This window comes from Lissotriton vulgaris, chromosome 7 (genome assembly GCF_964263255.1).
Source record: "Lissotriton vulgaris chromosome 7, aLisVul1.2, whole genome shotgun sequence".
Classification (NCBI taxonomy): Eukaryota; Metazoa; Chordata; class Amphibia; order Caudata; family Salamandridae; genus Lissotriton; species Lissotriton vulgaris.
In genome coordinates this window covers 97,067,977-97,089,942 of record NC_141695.1, presented here as the reverse complement: position 1 = coordinate 97,089,942, position 21,966 = coordinate 97,067,977, and the positions used below count along the sequence as shown (strand labels likewise).

The 21,966-nt window shown below is 47.3% G+C and overlaps 1 protein-coding gene across 4 annotated transcripts in view; it reads right to left on the bottom strand.

Moving 5' to 3' along the window:
* Window positions 1-21,966, bottom strand: part of LOC147700904 (uncharacterized) — an 89,061-nt gene that overhangs the window by 31,942 nt on the left and 35,153 nt on the right. The window lies entirely within an intron of this gene.

Sequence of the window (21,966 nt, the reverse complement as noted above, 5' to 3'; positions counted from 1 at the left end):
CAAAAGGGATCCTTTATCAAGCTTATGAGTGAACACAACGTCTTTCTTGTTATCTCCCCCTAATTCCCCCCCCCCCAAATTTCCATTATTCCCCCCTTTCCTTTGCCTCCTCCCCAGCATTTCCTGGCTTAATTGGCGTTACTGGGTTTTAGACACATGACACCGGCCTTGTAACCATAACATACAATTATTTTCTGCTTTATCAGTACAATTCAGTGATCTCGTGTGTTGGGGGGGGGGTCGCAGTGGTGGGCAGTTAGTGTGATACGGTAAATCTGGTCCCATTCTAAATAGATCAGTTTTACAATTATTCAGAGATAGCAACGCGGTGGCTGAGCATGCAATGCAATGCAAACTGTAATGGGAACGTTTTGAAAAGTTAGGAAGAAACTACAACGCGGAAGGCCAGTGTTATTTCTACGAGGCTGCGTGTTTTCTGCTTCTGTACAGTACCTGTACCAATCAATGCCTCTTAAGTGATGAATGTGCTCTGACTTCAGGCTCTCCTTACTGCAGCATGATGGTCTCTTTATATCATTTTGTAGTGGAAGGCAAAATAGAGTGAGTCAGTGTAAAATTGCTATAGAGTTTGCGTATTTGTTTGATTACATATTTGACTGCCGGCCTGAGCGAGATAGCAGTACTCATGAGATAAACAACAGTGCGGAAATAGAAGCCACTGTTTCGGGGTAGATCATAGATGATCTTGTTGAATCAATCAATGAGCTGCTTCAGCATGTACAACCACATAACCCTCCTCGAAGCGTGTGGCACCACCCGCAGGACTCATTCTCACAGCCCCCTCACACTTCGAGCGTCCGCGCTGAGCATGCCAAGTGTACCTCAGACTGGCTAGGCAGCCACAGGAGGCAGGCGCCGTGAGTGCATATCCGCCCGTGCAGGGTCAGCTGCAGCCTTGGCAGGGCAAGCGTACACTGAGGGTAGTACATCTACAGGGGAGGTCTATTTTGAGGGCAGTCAGAGAAAGCACCAACCTGGTGGTGTATGTGAGCATGGGGGACAACACGGTATGTCATAGACGGCCAGTATATGGTTGTGTGTCCCATTCTGCTGCAGTGCTGCTGCTGTCCACACCTGTGCCAGAAGAACTCTCCATTTCCTTTATTTGCTTTAGCTATTGATGGTGTCCATACCTGAGTGTACCTGGGCAATGACCCTCTGCCTGCAGCACCCTCAGGAATATGTGCTGAGAGACTGCACCGAAAGGGGCACGTGCTGAGCACCGGAAAACACGCACCACAAAGGGACACCAGCCTAGGCAAGAAAGGCATTCTGCTGCTGCAGAAGGGCAGGAGTCTAATCCATACATTAACCACCCCCACCCATGACTTCTGGTGCTCATACCTGAGTAGAGGGGACCCTTTGAAACTTGCAGCCCTTCATACGCCCATGCCTTGACATGGGGCCCCTTTCAGCTACACTTGCTTCTGCCTTCCTGGGGTATACATCTGGGCAAGCAGGGCGTTCACAAGGTTTCAAGGGTATTATTTTCTTAGTGAACTGATAAATAATTATTGTGTGAACCAGCATTCGCTGTAGTGGTGTGACCATTTAGGAGAGGAGAAAACTTTCTGCTTTCATCATGGTCATCTCATAAAGCCTGATGATGGTAGCAAGTATGTCAATTAATGATAGATGGTACCGCAGCATGAGCCCCCTTATGTCTGTTCCTGTGCAAGGACCCCTTCTCCCTTCCCCTGCTTCCTACTGCTTCCCTGATGCCTAAGCGCAGGCCTGATACCTGCGTTCTTACACATCACTTCCTCACACCTGCATTTGTTCACACGACTCACTCACATTCCCACTCAATAGCTGTCTTACACACGACTACCCTTCAGTGTGAGCACACTTCACTTCAATCGCACTTCCATTCACCCACACACTCCCATATGCTCACACTTCCACTCACAGCAGGCTGTAGCAGTCACAAACATAATTTTACACATACATTCGCACTCAGTACCATTCATGAATACCAACGTTCACACATTTGCGCCCGTGCAGACAATCCCTCTCTCACACAACGTACAAACATGGAGGCTTTCGGGCATGCTGGCATTTTCCTACATTGGCCTACACCCTCATTCACACTGACCCACACACTCCCGTTTGCTCACACTTCCACTCACAGGCTGTAGAAGTCACAAACATATTTTTACACATACATTCGCACTCAGTACCATTGATGCATAGCTACCAAGGTTTCAGATTACATATGTGTGACATTTTCAGAATTTCACTGTAATTATGAGTGACATTTTCTCGTGAACATAAATCAAGCAACGGCGATGAGGGAAACATATACATTTCAGAAATTACACCCATTTGAGCAACGAGAACCTCTAAGATTATCTTTAAACTGCTGCAAAGCATCGGCAATGGAGGGTCAGTCCTCCTGGACATGTGCCAAAAACAATACCACATCCTTCAGCTTTCTCCCACGCACATACTCCTTCATAAACACCAACTCTACTCTTCAAAACGCTCTCATACACTAGCATAATTTCCTCTAATCCTACACTTTATACTTGCTAGCACTACAGTAAAGCAGATCATGGACATGTCTCCACCCAGTGTAAAATTGTCATTCCATGCTACACAACCTTACCAGAGTGATCATTAAATCCAGACGTCCTTCTGTAAACTATTGCTGCTGTAACTGGGCAGATGGTAAGTGGCACTGAGTACCTGCACTACTTTTATTTAAATGGGAGAGCATCTGTAATTCTCATCAATGCTGTAAGATTTAATGGGAGAACCACTCCAGAGGAGGAAATGTGTACTGTGGATAAGTAACAACAGCACTTTTTGTATGTTTTCATTTAAAGTACTGCGTGCACCATTTCACAACTATACATCACTCTCCCAACTGCAGACGTCACTCTGTGGGCATGGATTGAGATCCCCTTCTGCACAGGACACTAACCAACTATTGGGATTAATGGGTTCTACTAAATTGCCAATCGCCTGAATTGGTGCTGGCATTGGTCTAATAGCAGCAGACGCTGGGCCTCTCTTGACTTTGGGGGCTCAGTGCTGCATTAAAGAGTTGACAGGCTGCAGAATCCACCTTCCCAGCTGCTAGTTCAGGTCATCAAGAAGTCACAGGCTGTGGTCTGCTGTGCCTCTTCAAATAATACAACACATCACTCGCCTGGACCGACAAGTGCCCAGATCATTTCCGGAACACACGTGGAGCCAGGGCAGGTTAAGAATGCTTTGTATGACAGGCCTGCCCAGACCACGGGAATCTCTGCTTGGGGACCAGGGACTGGGAAGGCAGCAGTGGCACAGTAGGACTTAAAAACATTCCTGCCTGGTGTCAGTGCGCGCGATGTCCTCCACAGCAGAGTAGCAATGAGAGGTCGCCCATGGACTGGAGGCCCTCAGTCAGGGCCCGAAATTATATTTAAATTGTAGTTAGTGCTTTAATTAAATAAATGAATAAAGAGCTGAATGAAGCTTAACACGCCACAGTACCACCCTGAGCCTGGGAGAGCAGTGAGCAGAGCTACAGGCTCAGTGTCTATCAGGCTGTAAAGTTAGAAAACGATTAATACATCAGTGACCCACACAGCAGCCTCTCCATGATAACACTGTCAGTCAGATCATGGTAAATGCGACCTTTCGTTTCCGACTAAGTCCTGTCGCAGGACAGCAGCACGATGAGGCACACTGACCAAGTGGGCACAGGCAGCGCGGTGAGAGTAGTGGCTGCCACTAAAACGAAATAAAACTAAATAAACGTGTAACTTCACCGCAGCCCCGCCCAGCTCAGGAGAAACTTAACTACCAGGCTCCCCTCTCTGATAAAATGAACACACTTTAGCAGTCATGAGTGACGCCGTGTTGTTACGTGAACCCAGGGCAGGGACTACTCAGCAGCCCCAGGCCCTCCTCCCCCCCGCCCCCCTTTTCCCCCAGGCGGCCTGACCTTCGCGTGCCTCCTAAATGTATTAAGGGCAGCACTGCGCAGAGTAGTACACTGTCATACCAAAACGTCTATCCAGTGCTTAATTTGAATCCGCTCTGCCCGCAACAGCGCCTACCTGGCCCCTGCCTGCCCTGGTACGGAAGCACAGCCTTGACCCTGAACTCAACTGCGAGCAGCAGGCTGTGACTAAGCGCCTGTAGTGTACTGTTATAGCCTAGGAATAAATACGTGCTCTGCCTCTAAAAGGTATACTTTGAGATACCTGAGTGAGTGTTGAGATGGACCTTTACAGGCCTCCAGCCGCGATGACTCATCTGGGAATGTGTGTGGTCCGGGACTCGACTCGCACAGGCCCCACTGCCTCCTTCACAGTCTAGTACAAGTCCAGGCAAGGGCATAGGAGATTGCAATAATGGAAACAACACTCACCTGGCGGCCGTTGGCCAGCACTAGCACACATTCGGCAGCAGGGACACTGGGGCAGGGGGGGGCTAGAAATAATTAAATTATGGGTGGCAAAAGAGAGGGCCTCTCGTCGTCACGGTCCTGCGTGAGCCCCAATGCGCATGTGTCACCTCCAGCGGCCGCGCCCGGTCAGCCCCACCCCCTAAAGTGGGTGAATTGAAGATGAAGATTAAAAGCAGGCCGCGCAGACGCGGCGGTGGAGGCATCTGCGCGCTGCGTGCGCACGCAACCCACCCACCCCCTAAAATGGCACTGTTGCTTGCAATGCATTATTTATCCCGCAGAGATGAATTAAATTGCTTTTTTTTCCACACAGACTTGGAGGTAGGAGAGAGTGAAATGCAGGCACGCAGCAAAGTACAGTAGTAGGTAAGTGACTACTACTGTACTGAGCGTACAAAAAATCGGCCTTTTGCAACAAAACCGGCCCCCCGCCCAAAAACCGGCCCCCACCCCTGGCAGCCTACCGGGGGATTGCCCGGTGCCCGGCATTGCCAGTCCGGGCCTGACTGCAGAACATCCAAGCAACAAGGTGGCAGATTCACAAAGAAATCTCGCAGAGCTGCGCTGCAAGCAATTTAGCAAAAGACACACAATAGATGGACGGAATGAAAAACAAATCAAAACATTCACCTCCAGTCAAGGGATCTGGGTTAAATCCATTGTTCTTTTGCTCACCATGCCACCCCAGTTTAGGCATGGCCATATGCAAATCAGTCTTGACCTTGTGCCTCATGGGAACAGTCCAGCCCGAACGGCCAAACCAGCAGCACTGTGTTCTGTCATGTCAAAAATGCAGGATGCGCCATATCCACAAGAATATGACGCACCCCTGTGTTTTCTTTTCCACTGGCACTAAAAAAAGTTTCTTAGCGCCAACGCAGACATACATATAATCATACACATCAATTACAGTAAATATATACAAAACATATACAAAAAAATATGAATATTTATATATACTTCTTGAATTGGAGAAGCCCTCGATAAGTTGAAACAGAATAAATAACAGAGAGAGTACCACTAATTAAAGAGGACTTTTGTATTTTTCCTCATGATGTACTTTCCTTTAATTATATTGGGCGATCTCTAACAAACAGAACACTTGCAATACATAGGTTCAGCATATGTACTCATGAATAGGGTAATAAAGGATAAATAAGTACATAGGATATTTTTTACCAGCAATAAAATATTATTTTGACGTGTGATCAAGGCACTTTCTGTGCTGAAACGTGTAGCGTTAGTTGGGAAATAAACGCAAACTTGCTGTACTTCCTCGAGTGCGTGTGGTGCTTATTGAGGCAGAACTTTGGAAGTTATATATATATATATATATTTCATATTTTTTGTATATTTTTGTATATATTTACTGTAGTTGGTGTGCATGATTATATGCAAGTTATTTAAAAAGTACTTTTGATATAATATATACATATATAAAAAAATCCTTCTTTGAGAACTGCATTTTGTGTTAATGACATTCATTCATAATAAGTAACTCTGAGAAATTGTCTCAGTGGGAGGACTAATTGACATTTTTCTATCCATTTAATTATTACTTCAGTATTTATTCCAACGCATTGTTTTTTGTATTTACAAGTTAATGTGTGCCCAGATGCGTTTGGAGTTATAGGGCTCCCCCGTTTGGATATTAACAGCTTTGTAAATATGAAGCAGGGCATTGTGGCACCAAAGCATCCTAAAAGGTGAAGCTCTGGTGGCACAATGCGGTTGTAAATATGCCCCTGGGTATCTTTCAGGACACAAAGGCAGGCTTCTCCCAGGTCACACTCAGGACATAACGGCAGGCTCCTTCTGGGTCATACTCAGGACACAACGGCAGGCTGCTCCCGGGCTACACTCGCGACACAGGGGCAGGCTGCCCCGGGTCACACTCGTGACACAAGGGCAGGCTGCCCCCGGGTCACACTAGTGACACAAGGCCAGGCTGGCCCCGGGTTACACTTGCGACACAAGGGCAGTCTGCCCACGGGCCACACTCGCGACACATGGGCAGGCTGCCCCCGGGTCACACTCGCGACACAGGGGCAGGCTGCCCCCGGGCCAGACTCGCGACACAGGGGCAGGCTGCCCCCGGGCCACACTTGCGACACAGGGACAGGCTGCCCCCGGGACAGACTCGCGACACAGGGGCAGGCTGCCCCCGGGCCACACTTGCGACACAGGGGCAGGCTGCCCCCGGGCCATACTCGCGACACAGGGGCAGGCTGCCCCCGGGCCACACTCGCGACACAAGGGAAGGCTGCCCCGTGTCACACTCGCGACACAATGGGCTGGCTGCACCCGGGTCACACCTGCGACACAAGGGCAGGCTGCCCCCGGGTCACACTTGCGACACAAGGGCAGGCTGCCCCCGGGTCATACTTGCAAAACAAGAGCAGGTTGCTCCAGGGTCACACTCACGATACAAGGGCAGGCTGCCCCCGGGTCACACTTGCGACACAAAAGCAGGCTGCCCCTGGGTCACACTCAAGACACAAGGGCAGGCTGCCCCCGGGTCACACTTGCAGCACAAGGGCAGGCTGCTCCAGGGTCAAACTTCGGACACAAGGGTAGGCTGTTCTTGGGTCACACTTGCGACACAAGGGTAGACTGCCCCCGGGTCACACTTGCGGCACAAGGGGAGGCTGCGCCCGGGTCACACTCCGGACACAAGGGTAGGCTGTTCTCGGGTGACACTCAGGACACATGGGCAGGCTGTTCTCGGGTCACACTTGCGAGACAAGGGCAGGCTGCCCCCCGGGTCACACTTGCAACACAAAGGTAGACTGAGCCTGGGTCACACTTGGGGCACAAGGGCAGGCTGTGCCATGGTCACACTCCGGGCACAAGGGTAGGCTGTTCTCGGGTCACACTTGCGACACAAGGGCAGGCCGCTCCCATTTTCACAATCAGGACACAAGGGCAGGTGTCCCCGGCTCATACTAGGGACACAAAAGCGCACTTTTGCAGGTGTCCTTGTAGTGTATTATATATAGTAGTTTAATAAATATAGTCTTTCCTTTACGTGCGTATTTTGTCCTACCTTTATTTTGTTAGTATAATTACCTACCTACTACAGCATATCTTTTCATTCAGGTTAGGTTAGTCATGTTCTCTCTGTGGGTTCCAACCTACTACTGAGGCAGTTGGAGTTGGAGCTTGCAGGAGGAGGACCTGCTAGACATGGGCTTCTATTATGATATATTAGTTACTTCATCCTTACACCTCATGTCCTCCTCCTCCTCACTCTACAGCCATTCCCTCAAGAGACCAAGGCAGGATGCTACTGTGATGACACAAGTTAACGCTGACACTGGAGTCCAACCAGGGCCAGTTTCTCCCTTACAGCATCAGAGCATTGCCCCAACCATTCAGTGTGCTGCCACATCAGAGTTTTATTACAATTGGATGCTTCAGAGTCCCCTACGTCTTATTTTGTCCCCTATGTCTTGCCTGGCCGTGGTTGCTCCTTCTGTTGTTCCGGTTCTGGTGTCTTTGGGCGGGACCAATCCCGGTAGAAGCGAGGGCATGTGTAGTGTGCATGTCAGGTTGGACAGTTGCCTTACTGAGTCCAGCCGACTTGTGCACTTAAGGCCTCCCTAATCAGCCGCGGTCGCTAGTGGCGGTACCTGCCGTGCGGTGACGATACCCATGGACACTCCCTCTGTTGCCTGAGAACACAAGGAATCTCTGTTGCCTGCCCACAAGCTTGCAATAGTGAAGCCTGGGGCGCAGACAAAGACGCCCTCAGGGGTCCGCACTGTCGTTTAGTGTGGAAGAGCATCCTTCTCAGCCTATAAGGGAGGTCCTGGAGTCTCCCCTACACACACTCCACCAGGCTGGATGTATGCCTGGGCTATACCCACCTTCATTGTGACTACCACCGCACCCCTTATGAGTTGTGTGGATATCACCGACTTTGCCCCTGTGAGTCGTGGGACACAGAAACAGACCTCCATTTTAACCATCTCGGATCCCGACTGCTCCTGCCCCCTGCTAACTTTGTAAGTGCTCGCGGAGGGCAGTTTAGAGTTAACTGGATCTTTTACCCCAGTGGCACCCTGATACGCATGGCTTGGGGGTTTTTAGGGCCAGACAAAATTTAGGACCTCCTGTTCAGAGCAACTTTGAATGTTATTGCCTATTTTCTGCTAGCCTTGTCGTCTTCAGACATGGGATAGAGACCTTTTGGGCCGTTCCTCTACAAGGAAGAAGTAATTATCGAGAAAATGGATGTGCACTTTTTTATCCCGTACAGGGATTGGAATTTGATCATATCCAAGGAAAAGCTTCTGTGGGCTTGGCAGAGAGTAGAGTATTAAGCTTTCTTCGGGAAGGAGTAGGTGTTTATCAACTTTTAGGGATAGGGGCACTATGCAAAGGGTGACCAGATCTTGAGAAACAAAAACCGGGACATTTTGCAAAAATAGAAGAAGGACTACAATTTTACATCAACAGAGGGGCAAAGAATTACAGGTCTTACCAGCATGGGAACACAGAAGAGGCACTAAGAAAATTAATCAAATGTAATTTTTAAAGCCAGCATCATACCAGTTAATTAAACTGCTTACTTACAACAGCTGCTAACTAGCTCAGCTTTAGAACAGCTAAAAGGTGCCTCTTACTGTTTTCAGGTGACCCCCTCTTAAAACAAGCATTGGCATAGCCAATTAGTCTCGCCTTTGGGACCTTATAAGTCTTTAGCCATGCAACAGATGATGTTGTTGCACCAAGGATATTGTGCTGGATGACTAAAAACTTCCCAAAGGCTATGCCAATGCTTGTTTTATTTGTTAATTTATCAATATGTATTTAAATACGGATCAGCATGTATTTTTTAATAGTTTTTTTAGGCGCCGTGAGAACCGATGCAAAGTCGGTAGCGCTAGATGTTACTGCAGACCCTCTCTCCAAAACTGCTTGTTTCATTTCCAAATGCCTTCTCAGGAAATCAGACTGATTGGTTTCGTATGTATTTATTAGTTCAAGATCGGCACCCAAAAGTGGCTTGCTTTTCTAGTTTCAATTCTAGTCAGCATGCAAAGTAAATTAGGAGCCAGTTTGCTGTGGTAAAGCCACGGCGATTTGCATTCTAATAGCAGGGGTTCCCAGGGGCATAGGAGACACTAAATTTCTGGGGGGGACAGAGGCAACCTTTTGGACTTTCCAGTGTCCCGATACAAATCGACCATTGTCTGGAACCATACACTCCGTTAAAAGAATACAATTGCATCGTTTTGTAGTGAAACATTGAAAAAGGCAGGGATGTAGTCACAGTTTGCAAGTATGCTTCAATTCACAAAGTAATTAGACCAAATGTGAAAAAACATGTTTTTGAATCTTACATTTTCATGCACAAAGCAAACAAAGATGGGACTAAAAAGGAAGAATAAACTGAATGTTCTTTGCGACATGTGCATGATTGTGAGGGACTGTACAATTTACTTGTGAGGAAGCACATATTTAACAACTGTCAAAATCAGCAACTGCACCAGTACATGGTGGACTCGGATCTGATCTCTCCCCAAGTATTGGGAAAGAAGGCAGACAAGGGAGTCTGTACCCGAGTGCAACAAAGATCTCATGGTGGTGCTGACCAGAAGAAGCAAGATTATTCTAAGGCCCAAGAGAAAGGTGGGGAGAAATCTAAAGAAAAGAGTCTTCTGAAGGTGCTCAAAAATCTTTCTCTAGCGGTAGGTCCCATTCCTTTTCCTAATCGAACAAGAACCTTGGTGTTATTTGTGTAAGGAAAAACATAAAAGGACAAAGGATGCCAATTGCTCTAAGTCTAGCACCAATACTGCTACTACCACTTCGAAACCTCCTAGTGTCACTAGCAATAGCCATGGTTGTAGTAGGGCCCCCAAGAGTTTAGCTGGGTTAACCTTGTGTACTAAAGTGGGTCCTGGCCTAGTCAGGACACCCACTCAGGCTGTTTTAGTCTGTGATGGTGGCACTGAGCTCCCCACCTTTACTCTAAGTCCCACTAACTTGGGCAAATACAGACAACAGCCTCTCATCAATGGTCAGGAAGCTGTGCCATACAGGGACACAGGGGCCAGTGTCATTTTGGTGGCAGAAAAACTTGTGTTTACCAAGCAGATTCTACTTGGACAGATTTACCAAGTAACCAATGCTAACAATACCAGGACAGATCATTCCAAGGCAGATGTCATTCTCAGCTGGGGAAGGGTAACTGACCCAGAGAGAGTTGTGGCATCCCCCAACCTACCTGTGGACTGTCTACTGGGCAATCATTTGGAAACTTCAGACTGGTCTGAAGTGGAGTTCAGGACTCGTGTAGAAATGATGGGAATTTCAGCCAGTGTCTTTGCTGTCTCTAGGGCTGAGGCCAAGAAGTTAGGCACTGAAGGAGCCCTGGATCCTGAAGAAATGGACCAACCAGCTCCCAAGAGAAGGAGCAAGAAGGATACAGATGTATCCTCCTCTCAGACCTACAATGAGAATTAGCCTCCTCAGGGAGATGATCTCAGTACTTGTGAAGGAGCTGTACTAGAGGAGCTTGGACCTGACAAGGCAGAGCAACTGGGGTCAGGGATCCTTCGAGGGAAGACTTCAGTCTGGAGCAGAAGGCCTGCCCCTATCTTGAACAATTCAGACATCAAGCTGCTGCTGAGGAAGCAGGACATTTCAGAATAGTCCCACAGGACTTATCAGGAAGAAGGGCTCCTGTTATTTGTAAGTACAGACCCCAAGCCTGGTGCTACCAGGAGGTTGGTCATACCTATGAAGTTCAGGGGTTTTTTATTGACCCTGGCACACAAGATTCCCCCTGCAGAACATCTTGGGCAAAGCAAGACTTGGTACAGGCGTGTCCCTTACTTTCATTGGCCCCACATGTCTGAGGACACCAGGGAGTTTTGTCAGACCTGTGTCACCTGCCAAGCCAGTGGTAAGTCAGGTGGCACTACAAAGGCCCCCTTAATCCCTCTGCCAGTGGTTAGGGTTCCCTTTGAGAGGGTAGGGATATACGTTGCATGTCCCTTAAACCCTCCAACAGCATCTGGACATAGTTTTATCTTAGTGGTGGTGGACCATGCCACTAGATATCCAGAGGCGAGTCCCCTTAGGTCCACTACAGCTCCTGTAGTGGCCAGGGCTCTCCTAGGAATCCTTTTCAGAGTTGGGTTCCCTACGGAGGTATTGTCGGACAGAAGTACTAACTTCATGTCTAGCTACATCACTGCTATGTTGAAAGAGTGTGGTGTGAAATATAAGTTTGCCACACCCTACAATTCACAGGGCAATGGGGTTGTTCAACAAGACCCTCAAAGGTAAGATCATAGGACTCCTAGAAAAGCTGATGGGAAAATGGGATGTCTTAATACCGTGCCTTCTCTTTCCCTGCAGAGAGGTTCCTTAGAAGGGGTGGGCTACATCCCATTTGAACTTCTGTTTGGACATACAGTTAGGGGTCCATTATGTATGGTCAAAGAAGGATGGGAGCAACCTCTCAAGCTTCCTAAACAGGACATAGCAGACTATGTTCTGGGTGTGCGTTCACACATGGCTGAGCATATGAAGGCGGCCAGCAAAAACCTTGAGGCCAGCCAGGAGCTTCAGAAAGCTTGACATGACCAAAAGGCTGTCCTTACTGTTTACTGGCCAGGACAGAAAGTGTGGGTGTTGGGGCCTGTGGCCCCAGCAGCTCTCTAAGACAAGTGGAGTGGCCCCAAGTTGACCTAGGTACTCCAAGAAGTCCCCACATGGTACTTCATGTGATTCTCTCGAAATCTTTAGTTAACAGGGCTGACTTGAGCTTGCTCATGGCCACGGATGAGAGACAGGAGGAAGAGAGTGATCTTCTCCCTAATCTCCTCTCTCAGGACCCTGACAACGGATCATGTGAAGGAGTAGCCTTGGCAGACAGCATCACTGATCAACAGCAAGCTAACTGTAGACAGGTTCTTAGTTTTCTGGTCTCTTTTCTCTGACAACCAGTCAAACCACCTGGTGTACCCATGAAGTGGACACAGGTGACAGCATGCCTGTGAAGAGTAAAATGTACAGACAGCCTGACCTTGTCAGAGACTGCATCAGGACAGAGGCCCAAAAGATGCCAGAATAGGGAGTCATTGAGGCTTCAGATAGCCCTTGGGCTAGTCTTGTAGTCCTTGTACCCAAATCTCACAGCTAGCATGGTCAGAAATCAATGAGTTTTTGTGATGACTATAGAGGTCTCAATGCAGTCACTAGGGCTAATGCCCACCCAATTCCAAGGGCAAATGAACTGATTGATACTTTGGCCCCTGCCAAATAGCTCAGTACATTTGACCTGACTGCTGTTTATTTTCAAATCAGACTCAATGAGGATGTCAAACCTAAAACAGCATTTTCAACCCCCAGTGGATATTATCAATTTATTGTGATGACTTTTGGTTTCAAAAATGCACCTACCACATTTCAGAGGCTGGTGGTGTATAAAGTCTTAACATGTCTGGAAGCTTATAGTGCAGCATATCTAGCATTTAGCTGTCAGAAGGCATTTGATAACCTGAAGCATGAAATGTGCTCTGCTCCAATTCTGCAAAGTCTAGACTACTTCAAACCATTCATTGTCCATACTGATGCCTTTGAGATAGGGATAGGTGCAGTATTGTCACAGTTTAATGCAGAGGGCCAGGGTCAACCAGTAGATTTTATAAGCAGAAAGATGACCCCCAGGGAGAAGCATTGATCAGCTTCTGAGAAAGAGGCCTTTGCTGTGGTCAGGACCTTGAAGAAGTTGAGGCCATACCTGTTTGGCACTCTCTTCATTGTTCAGAAAGACCATAAGCCCCTCTTATGGCTTAAACAGATGAAGGGTGAACAACTCAAACTTCTGAGGTGGTCGGGAGTAACCATGCCAACAAAGATGGACTTTCCAGATATTTCAACTAAGACAAAGAAGCCTCGAATAGGCAAGATTAGTCTCATCTTCACGTTTGGGGCGGGGGTGTAGGAAAGTAGGATCTGCTTTCATGGTTACCCCCACTTTTTTCCTGGGGTCAGTTTGTTTTGACTGTAGTCTGCTGGGATCATACTAATCAGTACGCCAGCAACTGTGCTCTATGCCCTAAATTGGCTCTGGGAAGTACTTTGATACATCCATAATTGGCTACTGGTGTAACATTATACGTCGCTAGTATATGCCAAAAAGGTATGCAGCATGTATTTTGGCACCAGTGGGAGTCCACTTAAATTTGACTACAGGCTTGCCATTACAGCCTGTGTGAGATGGTGCTTGCACCTCTCACAACAGAATTAAGTTCCTTATATCTGAGGTCACTGCACTTAAAAACTATGTAACTCCTAAGGTAGGCAGGATGCTTGATTACAAATGTGAGGGTGCCCCTGCATGAGCAGGACACCCCTACAGGCCCCGGAGTTGATTCTCCAGGCTTTGTAAGAGCGAACAGCCATTTTAAGGTATATAGTGGACATCAGTTATAATGAGATGTCTAACTAAATAATGGCTGTACTGGACCTGGTCATGTTTTGTATCAAACGTGTTGGAATCATACCCCAACACTGACTCTGGTGCTGGAAGAATGATCCAAAGTACTGAGGGCTCCTTAGATGACCGCCCCCCCCCCCCCCCTGTACTCCAAGTAACAGCCTTTCAGGGTCTGCCAGTAACCTAGTGTTGCCGACCACAGACACGATTCTGCCCTCCTGCTGCTGAGCTCAACTTGAGCAAGGGAAGGTAGAACAATAGGTTTCCTGTCACAGGGAGGTGTGACCACCTCCCAGACAGGACTTATTATATTGGGCTGGGGTGGGGGTGCTTTCCAGTGGCACCAGACTACTTTGAAGGCCCAAATTTGTGCCTGTCTTGCATACTTCTGTTTGACACAGTTCAGGAACCCCTGGTTTCCACTTTGGCACAAAAATGGACAAAGAAAAGGGGAGTATCTTCCCCTCTGTCCAGCCCCTCCTCTGGGAGGGACCCCAAAGTCGTTCCAACACTTTCCTTAGGGTACTTAAGGGCTCCCCCGTAGGTAGGTCCTCAGATTCTTCTTGGAACAAGACTCACCTTTGAAACCAAGACACTCTTCTACCGTTTGGGCACTTGGACTTCGTAGAACTTTGACTTGACCCGAGACTGTATCAAGGAAGGCTCCTGTTGTTCCTGGTCAAGTTGTTCTTCAAGTCTTCTGTGTCTGTACATCACTAAAGTTCTCCAGAAGGCCTGTGGGCATCAAGGACATCCGAAGTAATCTCCCTTGTCATGAAGGAGTCACTCCCCTGCATCTGCAGGCACCGCAACAAAGCTGACCGGTCTGCTGCTCCTGTCATCCAACGGACTGCACATGGCCCAGCAACACAGGTTCTGATTCTACAGCCCCTAGAGGCCTGACCGGTCTTCTCTGCAATTTTGAAGACAGTATATCTCATCGAAGTAGCTGGGACCATTCATGTGCACTGCGATGAATTGCTGTTGCCAAGGCTTGTTGGCTCTGCACCCCAGAGATATTTGGCCTACAAGACCCTTCAGAACCTCATCCCTCAAAGATCAGCATCCTCACTGCATCCTCTGCACTGTGAGCCTCCACCTTTTGTGAGCTGCCTGAAGTCCTCTTGCGACTCCTGTGCCTTCGGCATGTGGGTCCTCTTGAGGGTCTTCCTTTGCTTCAGTGGGCTCCCCTGCTTGCTCAGATCCTGCTCTGACTCTCCTGCACTTGGTGAGTCGCTTGGATCTTACTGGTCCCAATGTTTGCATCTGTTTGCTTTCCACGCCATTTGTGGCTACCAAGGCTTGTTGGTCACCGACACCCAATATGGGACAGCTCATGCATGCCTCCTGGTCTGCCTCAGCATCTCCTGGTCCTCGCAGCTGCAGCAACACGGTCACCGTCTTCACTCTTGAACCTCCCAACATCGGTGGGGAATGTGCTTCTGTGTCTCCTGGTCACTTCAGAGAGGGATAGACTCTATCCCCTCTGCTTGCAGGTTCTTTTCTTCAAGAATCCATTCCTGGATTCCACCGGACACCTTCACATGCTTCTTCGGTGGCATCTTCTTTGAAGTCTTCCTTTGTCATCTATGGTAGGTTCCGATGTCAATTCACCCCTATGCACCTGGCTTCCCTGGTGAAGGTAACCTGGTTCCTGGGGCATCCATGGGTGTGATTACTCTCCAACCCCCCGAACATCTAAAGGGTTTCTTCGGGGTCCTCTGGGAAGAGTCCTTCTGTAAAACTGCAACCGCAACTTCTCCATTGGCTTCCATCTGGCATGCGGCTGTGTTTCTACTCTGCACTCAGCCCCTTGGGGTTCCTGGGTTCCTTTCCTTGGGTAGTTCCTTGTGTTCCCATCTCCTTTGAGTTTTCTGGTCCAAGTCCCATTCTCCTTGAAGTTTGCATTGCACTTTCTTCACATATGGTTTGGTGTTCCCCTGGACACCAGGGTATATTTGAGCTACTTACCTAATTATTTTGAAGTATTCTTGTGTGTATTGTTGATATCTCTGGGTAGAAGATATACCAATGTGTTAGTGATTGTGTTGCATAATAAAAAGTATTTTTTTATAAACATTGTGTGGTTCTTTTTCATCTAATCTACACTGTTGATTAAATTTGGTAACACAAGCTGCTTTACACTCCTTCAAGATGAGCCTGAAGGCTTTTCTCCACAGCTACCACTTTGAGAGCTTTATATGGTTATCAAAGACCACTATAATCACCATACGGGTTGCCTGTATTAGTGCAAGGTGCATCACTCCTGAGAATGTGCAATGTGCACTATATCCTAAGGCAGCCTCCCACAACCGCCAAACCACTTCTCTAATATACTTCTCCCAAAATGGCACAAGTCCTAAAAAAAAGAAGTGGGGCACTAACCAAGTTAGGCAGTATGTAAGTGACATCACAGCGCATGACATCGCACTTGACATCACAACTAAGCATGGGCGAATTTTGCGAATCTCGCGTTCGCAAATTTTGCGGATTTGCGAACTCGCAATTCGCGAAATCCGCGAATTCTCGCGAATTTGCGGATTTTTTTTTTGTGTGTTTGCGCGGGTTTCTGCCAGTTCGCGAGGGTTTTGTACAATTTCGCAAACGCGAACTTACCTGTCGGGTCGCAAGTTTCGCGAACTTGTTGTTTCTACGTGTCCAGCCTGTTTGGGACACTCTTCTTCATCACTGCCACTCTCTGTCACCACTGCCACTCTCTGACTACTCATGCCACCCTCTGGCCCACCCATGCCACCCTCTGTTTCATCACAGCACCCTCTGGTTGTCCAGTCAGTGTACATTATTGTGGCAAAGTAAGCACACCTTCCCTGCCTCAAGTGACCTGAATTAATTTGGGGCTGATTAATGTGTCACAGAATATTTTTTTAGCTGGCACCTGCTTCCTTAGTGCTTCCTGATTAGTGATCTTTTGCACTTGCTAAGTGCTTTCATTGTTGCAAAATTAGTTACAACACCTGCCCTGCCCCAACTGACAATAATGAATTAGGGGCTGATTAATGGATTTGAACTTCCAGCCTGGCTCCTGCTTGTCTCCCTTAGCTGTAATTCAGGACCTTTGTGGCATATGTGTAACTATTCTGAGGTTCAGAGCAGGGTCACATAATAGTTGCAACTGGCAACTGAACTCTGGAGGGGCCCCTCAGGAAGCACTACAGGAAATGGCTACTAATGATGAGCCTGAACTTTTGAACCTGGTAAGTAGTTTCAGTTTTGCTAAGATCGTATTTCTGCAATTTTGCGCTTATTCGCGGGGCGCGAAGTTGTACTGGGAAGCCGCGAACTCACGCGAACAGTGCGAGCAAGCCATAAAATACGCTGCTCGCGGATTTGGCGGGAGATTCGCGAATCTCGCGGATTGCGAATTTACCCAAAATCCGCAAAATCCGCGAGCGAAACGGATTTTCCGCCCATGCTTAATCACAACACATGACCTCATTGGAAATGATGTACCCAAAAAATCACATCAGATTTTAAGACTAATAATGGTAAGATAACTCTAGAGAGGAATGCTCTTGCTGGAGAGACAGTTGTTTTGTCTAGTCCCCGTTTTGAATCAATGTAGCATAGAGGGTTAATATGTCTCACACAAAGCACATAATGTGATATACAGATGACGAATATTTATTTTATAGGTTATTATTTTTAACACACATATCCTTTATTTACGTGCAGTTCATGAATTGTAATCCTTATAATATAGCACAACGAATTATAAAGGAAAGGACATGTGACTCCTATACCTTGTAACCCTCACTATCTTATGTAACACATCCTGTAAATTGATTTACACACATATGGTTTATTGTGAATGTATAATATGTCTGTGTGATTTAAAGCGCTCCAACAACCTGGATTGGGTTGAGTAGCGCTATAAAAGAAATAAGACAAAATAGTGATACTTAAATAGTTATTTGTGTAAATATTAGGACAGACCAGCACATTGACACAACATAATGCAAGATAGCTTAGACTATGTTTGATGCTAATTGTTCTCATGTTCCAGGGAAAGGTTCAACTGCTCAAAATAAACATTCCAACGAAACATTAGGCTTTGAGTGACTGAATTGCGCAGTGTGAAACAGTCAAATGAGGTAGGGTCTGGGCTGAGGAGGGACAGTATGCTGTCAGCCAGGGCCGACTTTAGGGTGGTGCGACCAGTGCCACTCTTCCAGGCACCAAGCTCAGGTGGTGTCATTTGCCTCTGACCAAAATGCATGCACTGTCCTCTTCCATTTCCACAACATCGTGAAAATAGAAGATGGACACATGCGCTCACGTGGTTGCAGATAGATGTACACGGACAATAAGTATGACCCTCTGAGGATGCCTACTCTGCTGCTGCACATGCAGTAAGCACTGCTGCTGGGCCCCGAGTCCACCACTTTACCAGTGCTTGTGCTGTGCAACAACAGCTAGTCTAAGTAGCTGTGCACCCTTAGGCTTCTGACAACAAGCCCGAGAGCCCTCGCAGGAGCAACCCTCCGATACAGGAGAGGAACAGCACTGGCCTTAACACGAGCGTCCAAACTCAGGAAATTGAGGCAAAGCACTGTGGCTGAAAACACAGCTCTTGTCGTTTGGTATGTACAAGCCTTCATTGTCTCGCCGTTTTTCATGCTTTTACATTTTATTGTGAACAGTCTGCTTGTCAATGTCTTTACTTTACAGCCTGCCCCCTTTAAACTGCTGCTATGATCCATACTGTCTTACTTTACAGTGGTAGACAGTCTGCCTGTGCCTATTTACACTGCTCTCCTGCTACCAGAGGCCTATCAGTGTGTCATGGACACCAGTGCAAGAAAGGAAATGGTCGCTTTAGGCCAGTGGGTCCCAGCGACCCTGTGTGCTGTGTACAGTATGCCTTCATCTCTCTTTACGCTACTCTTCTGGTGTACATCCTAATTGTGTGTCTAAACTGCTATCCCTTATATGCTGTCTATTTTTTGACCCTCTTTACACTGCTGTGGCTTGTGCTGCTCTGGTGTGTACGGTCTGCCCCTTACCAGTTTTCCGCTTCTTTCAAGGTGTGTGCAGTCTTGTATGGACTTTTATTACACCGCTTTCCATGCATATACAGTATACAGTCTGCCATACGACAAATTCAAGTGGCTAGGATACCAGATGTGGCCTAAAGCATAGAGCTTCTGACTTTGCAACTGGGCACTTAGGCCAAAGTCCCGGCGTTGGCTCACTATGCTGTCATTCTGGGCAAAGTATTTAATTTCCCCATACCTGAGAAAAACATGAATCTGACTTGTGTACAATAATCTGGTGTCCACATGAAGCACTGTGATCCCATTCGGCCAAGTTTGCACAATATGAAAACTACAAAAGTGGATAAAATGGTGGGTGGACACCCTGGCCTAACCTGCTAATACTTTGTCTTCGTGTCTTATAGAGCATCAGATGTCAATTTTTTGCATTTCATTCTAGAAGTCTCATTGGTTTAAGCACCTTACAGTAGCTGTGCTTCACGTAGCCTTGCACCTGTCACTGTGTGTGCCGCACAATGCCTTTCAGCAGTGTGTGCCTATTGCATTCTAGGCACTTATTTCTATTCCTTTACTTTGTGTGCCTCTAGTCCAAATACCTTTCTTATTTTCAGGAAAGCAGTAAATAGCACATTTTACATCTCATGTGCTCAGAGCGCGGAACATCTGAGTCCCTTAACAAACATTACACCAGCATTGTTTTCCCGCATAACGCAAAACTAAAAAGTTTGTTGGGGCACCCACAGAGATGGTCGCACCACCAACTCTAAAGCCGGCCCTGCAGAGTCAGCAATCAACAAACTACCTCTTCCTTGATCTGGAAATGAAATGCAGACTGCAGGCAGTAGGTGCGGCGAGGGAGAGGTGTGAAAACATTCCTTAGCTTTTGCAGCAGAACAAAAGGGAAGGTCACAGGTCAAGTACAGAGCCATTAGCACGTCAAAGCACTCGCGCTTTGACATACCAATGGCCCTGCCACAGACAGAAGAGAGAGGGGAAATACTTTCGTCCCCTCGTCCCCCCCACCCTTGTCCCCTGCGTCCCCCCACTACAAAATCTGGGGGGGATATGTCCCCCACACTTCCAACGCCCATGGGGGTTCCCTTGCAGACGAGTGTGCAGGCCCCTCCTTGCTCATTGATCCCCACGCGGATAAGAAAGGGAGCCCAATGTTTAAGAGGTACCGAATAATGCTCCAAACTGACACCCGAGCACAGAGCCTGTGGTGTGGTCCATCTTGCATTGAGCGACCCTGCGAATCTCTGCATAACTAATAGTGTGTGCTTCCGCTCCTCTTCTGAACGCGGGCCTCTGTGTTTTACAACTGTGAGCACGTTTGTAAGGCCCTTAACATCTGAACAAGATAAGTAATTTAAAAGAAACACACTATCTATGCATTTTGTTGTTAGAACTGATGAGTTTCCCATATTAATTAATAAACGTCTCTGTCCTCATTCGGATGAGATCAACTTTACAGAGAGATGATGTGCTGGGGTGAACAATGGCGCTCCCTGAGATCTAGTGTTTTGTGGGTTTGACCCTTTGACTGCTGTTTGTGGGGGATTTGAAAATCAGAGGGGATCCCTGTAGAGTACCTAAAGGAAATACTCATTTATATACAATACCAAGGGCAGTGGGGATCTATTTAGAGTACCTAAAGGAAATACACATTTATTATACAATAGTATGGGGTATTTTTCAGAACCAGCATGTGCTGAGTGCAGGAATGGTGTTTAAAGAGGCACTCCACCTGGCACAGTGACAGCTGGCACAAGGAGAGTCTTGGCGCCAACGGTGCTACTTTTCAGGCCACAGTTTATAGAAACAGCCGTCCAAACATTTGGTCACGTTATGTACAGCGAGTGTGCTGGGTGACGTCACTGTTCATAGCCAGGTGAAACAGGGTCTGTCTGTGCAGTGACAGTCTATGAAAGGACAGCTTGTGGGGTGGCAGCCTGTGACAAGACAGTCAGTCAGTGTAGTGTGAGTGCTTATTGGCAGATTTTACAGTGATCTGCATCAATGCCAGTTACCGCATGATTCCTCAGGAATTAGGCAAAGCCTGTTGTCTCCGTGATCTAAACCCCATCAGAGAGATGAAGTAACCTGAAGCTGGAATGCAGCCAGCCCACCATATGGCACACTGTGCGCCAAAGCCCTGCTAATTAAAACAAGCGCGGCCGTAAGCGAATCAACATGTGCACGCGTATGGAAGGACAAAAAATGTACGAGCATGTGGACAGCCCAATGCCATCTTTGTCCCTCCATAGGCGTTCCCTTGGTGTATTGATTACGAAAAGCCCTCGCATGGCGTTAGCAGAGCTGTGCGCTGCTATGCCAGGCGAGACCTAAACAGGGATATGAGATGAAATCTGCCGAGACAGCTGGTGAAACCAGGACTGTCCAGATAAATCCAGGATGCCTGATCACCCTAACTATTTAACGCTATATAGATGGGCTGGGTCCTGCCGGTGCTTAGGACAGGTAGTTCTAAAAAGCAAGTGCTGAGACAGGTTCTCATTGGGCTTTCTATTGTTACCCTCAGGGTGAATCTTACTCTGCAGCAGTCCCACCCTTCACCGCCTTTGCTGTGATGTCAAGTAGACTCTATATAGTTATTTCACAGTCTCATCATTTCAGAATGGAAGCACTTTTAGTATTATATACAACAAAGCCATAGTTATTCCTTATTTGTCTTATGCAGCTAAAACCCACTGACAAAACTAATAGTCCTAGCTTGTTGTAGGTGTAATGTTACTTGTTGTATCATATATTTGGATGCAGTGACAGTACATTATGCTAATGCACAGATTTTTAGAATACGTGTTTTTTAAGCCACGCCCTTAATTAGATCGGCCATGACCCTTTGAGAGACACCCACCCACCCCTGGCACTCTGTTGTTTTTCATTCTGGTCAGACACCGGATAGGTCTTATCGATGGGAATACATACACAGTAGTTGGAGGTAGGCGGTGATAGGACTTGCTTTATTGTAATTTAAAAGCCATGTTAAACAAATTGTATCCAAGTTGGTTTCATTTAAGTATTTATAAATATCTGCCAGGTGGGAT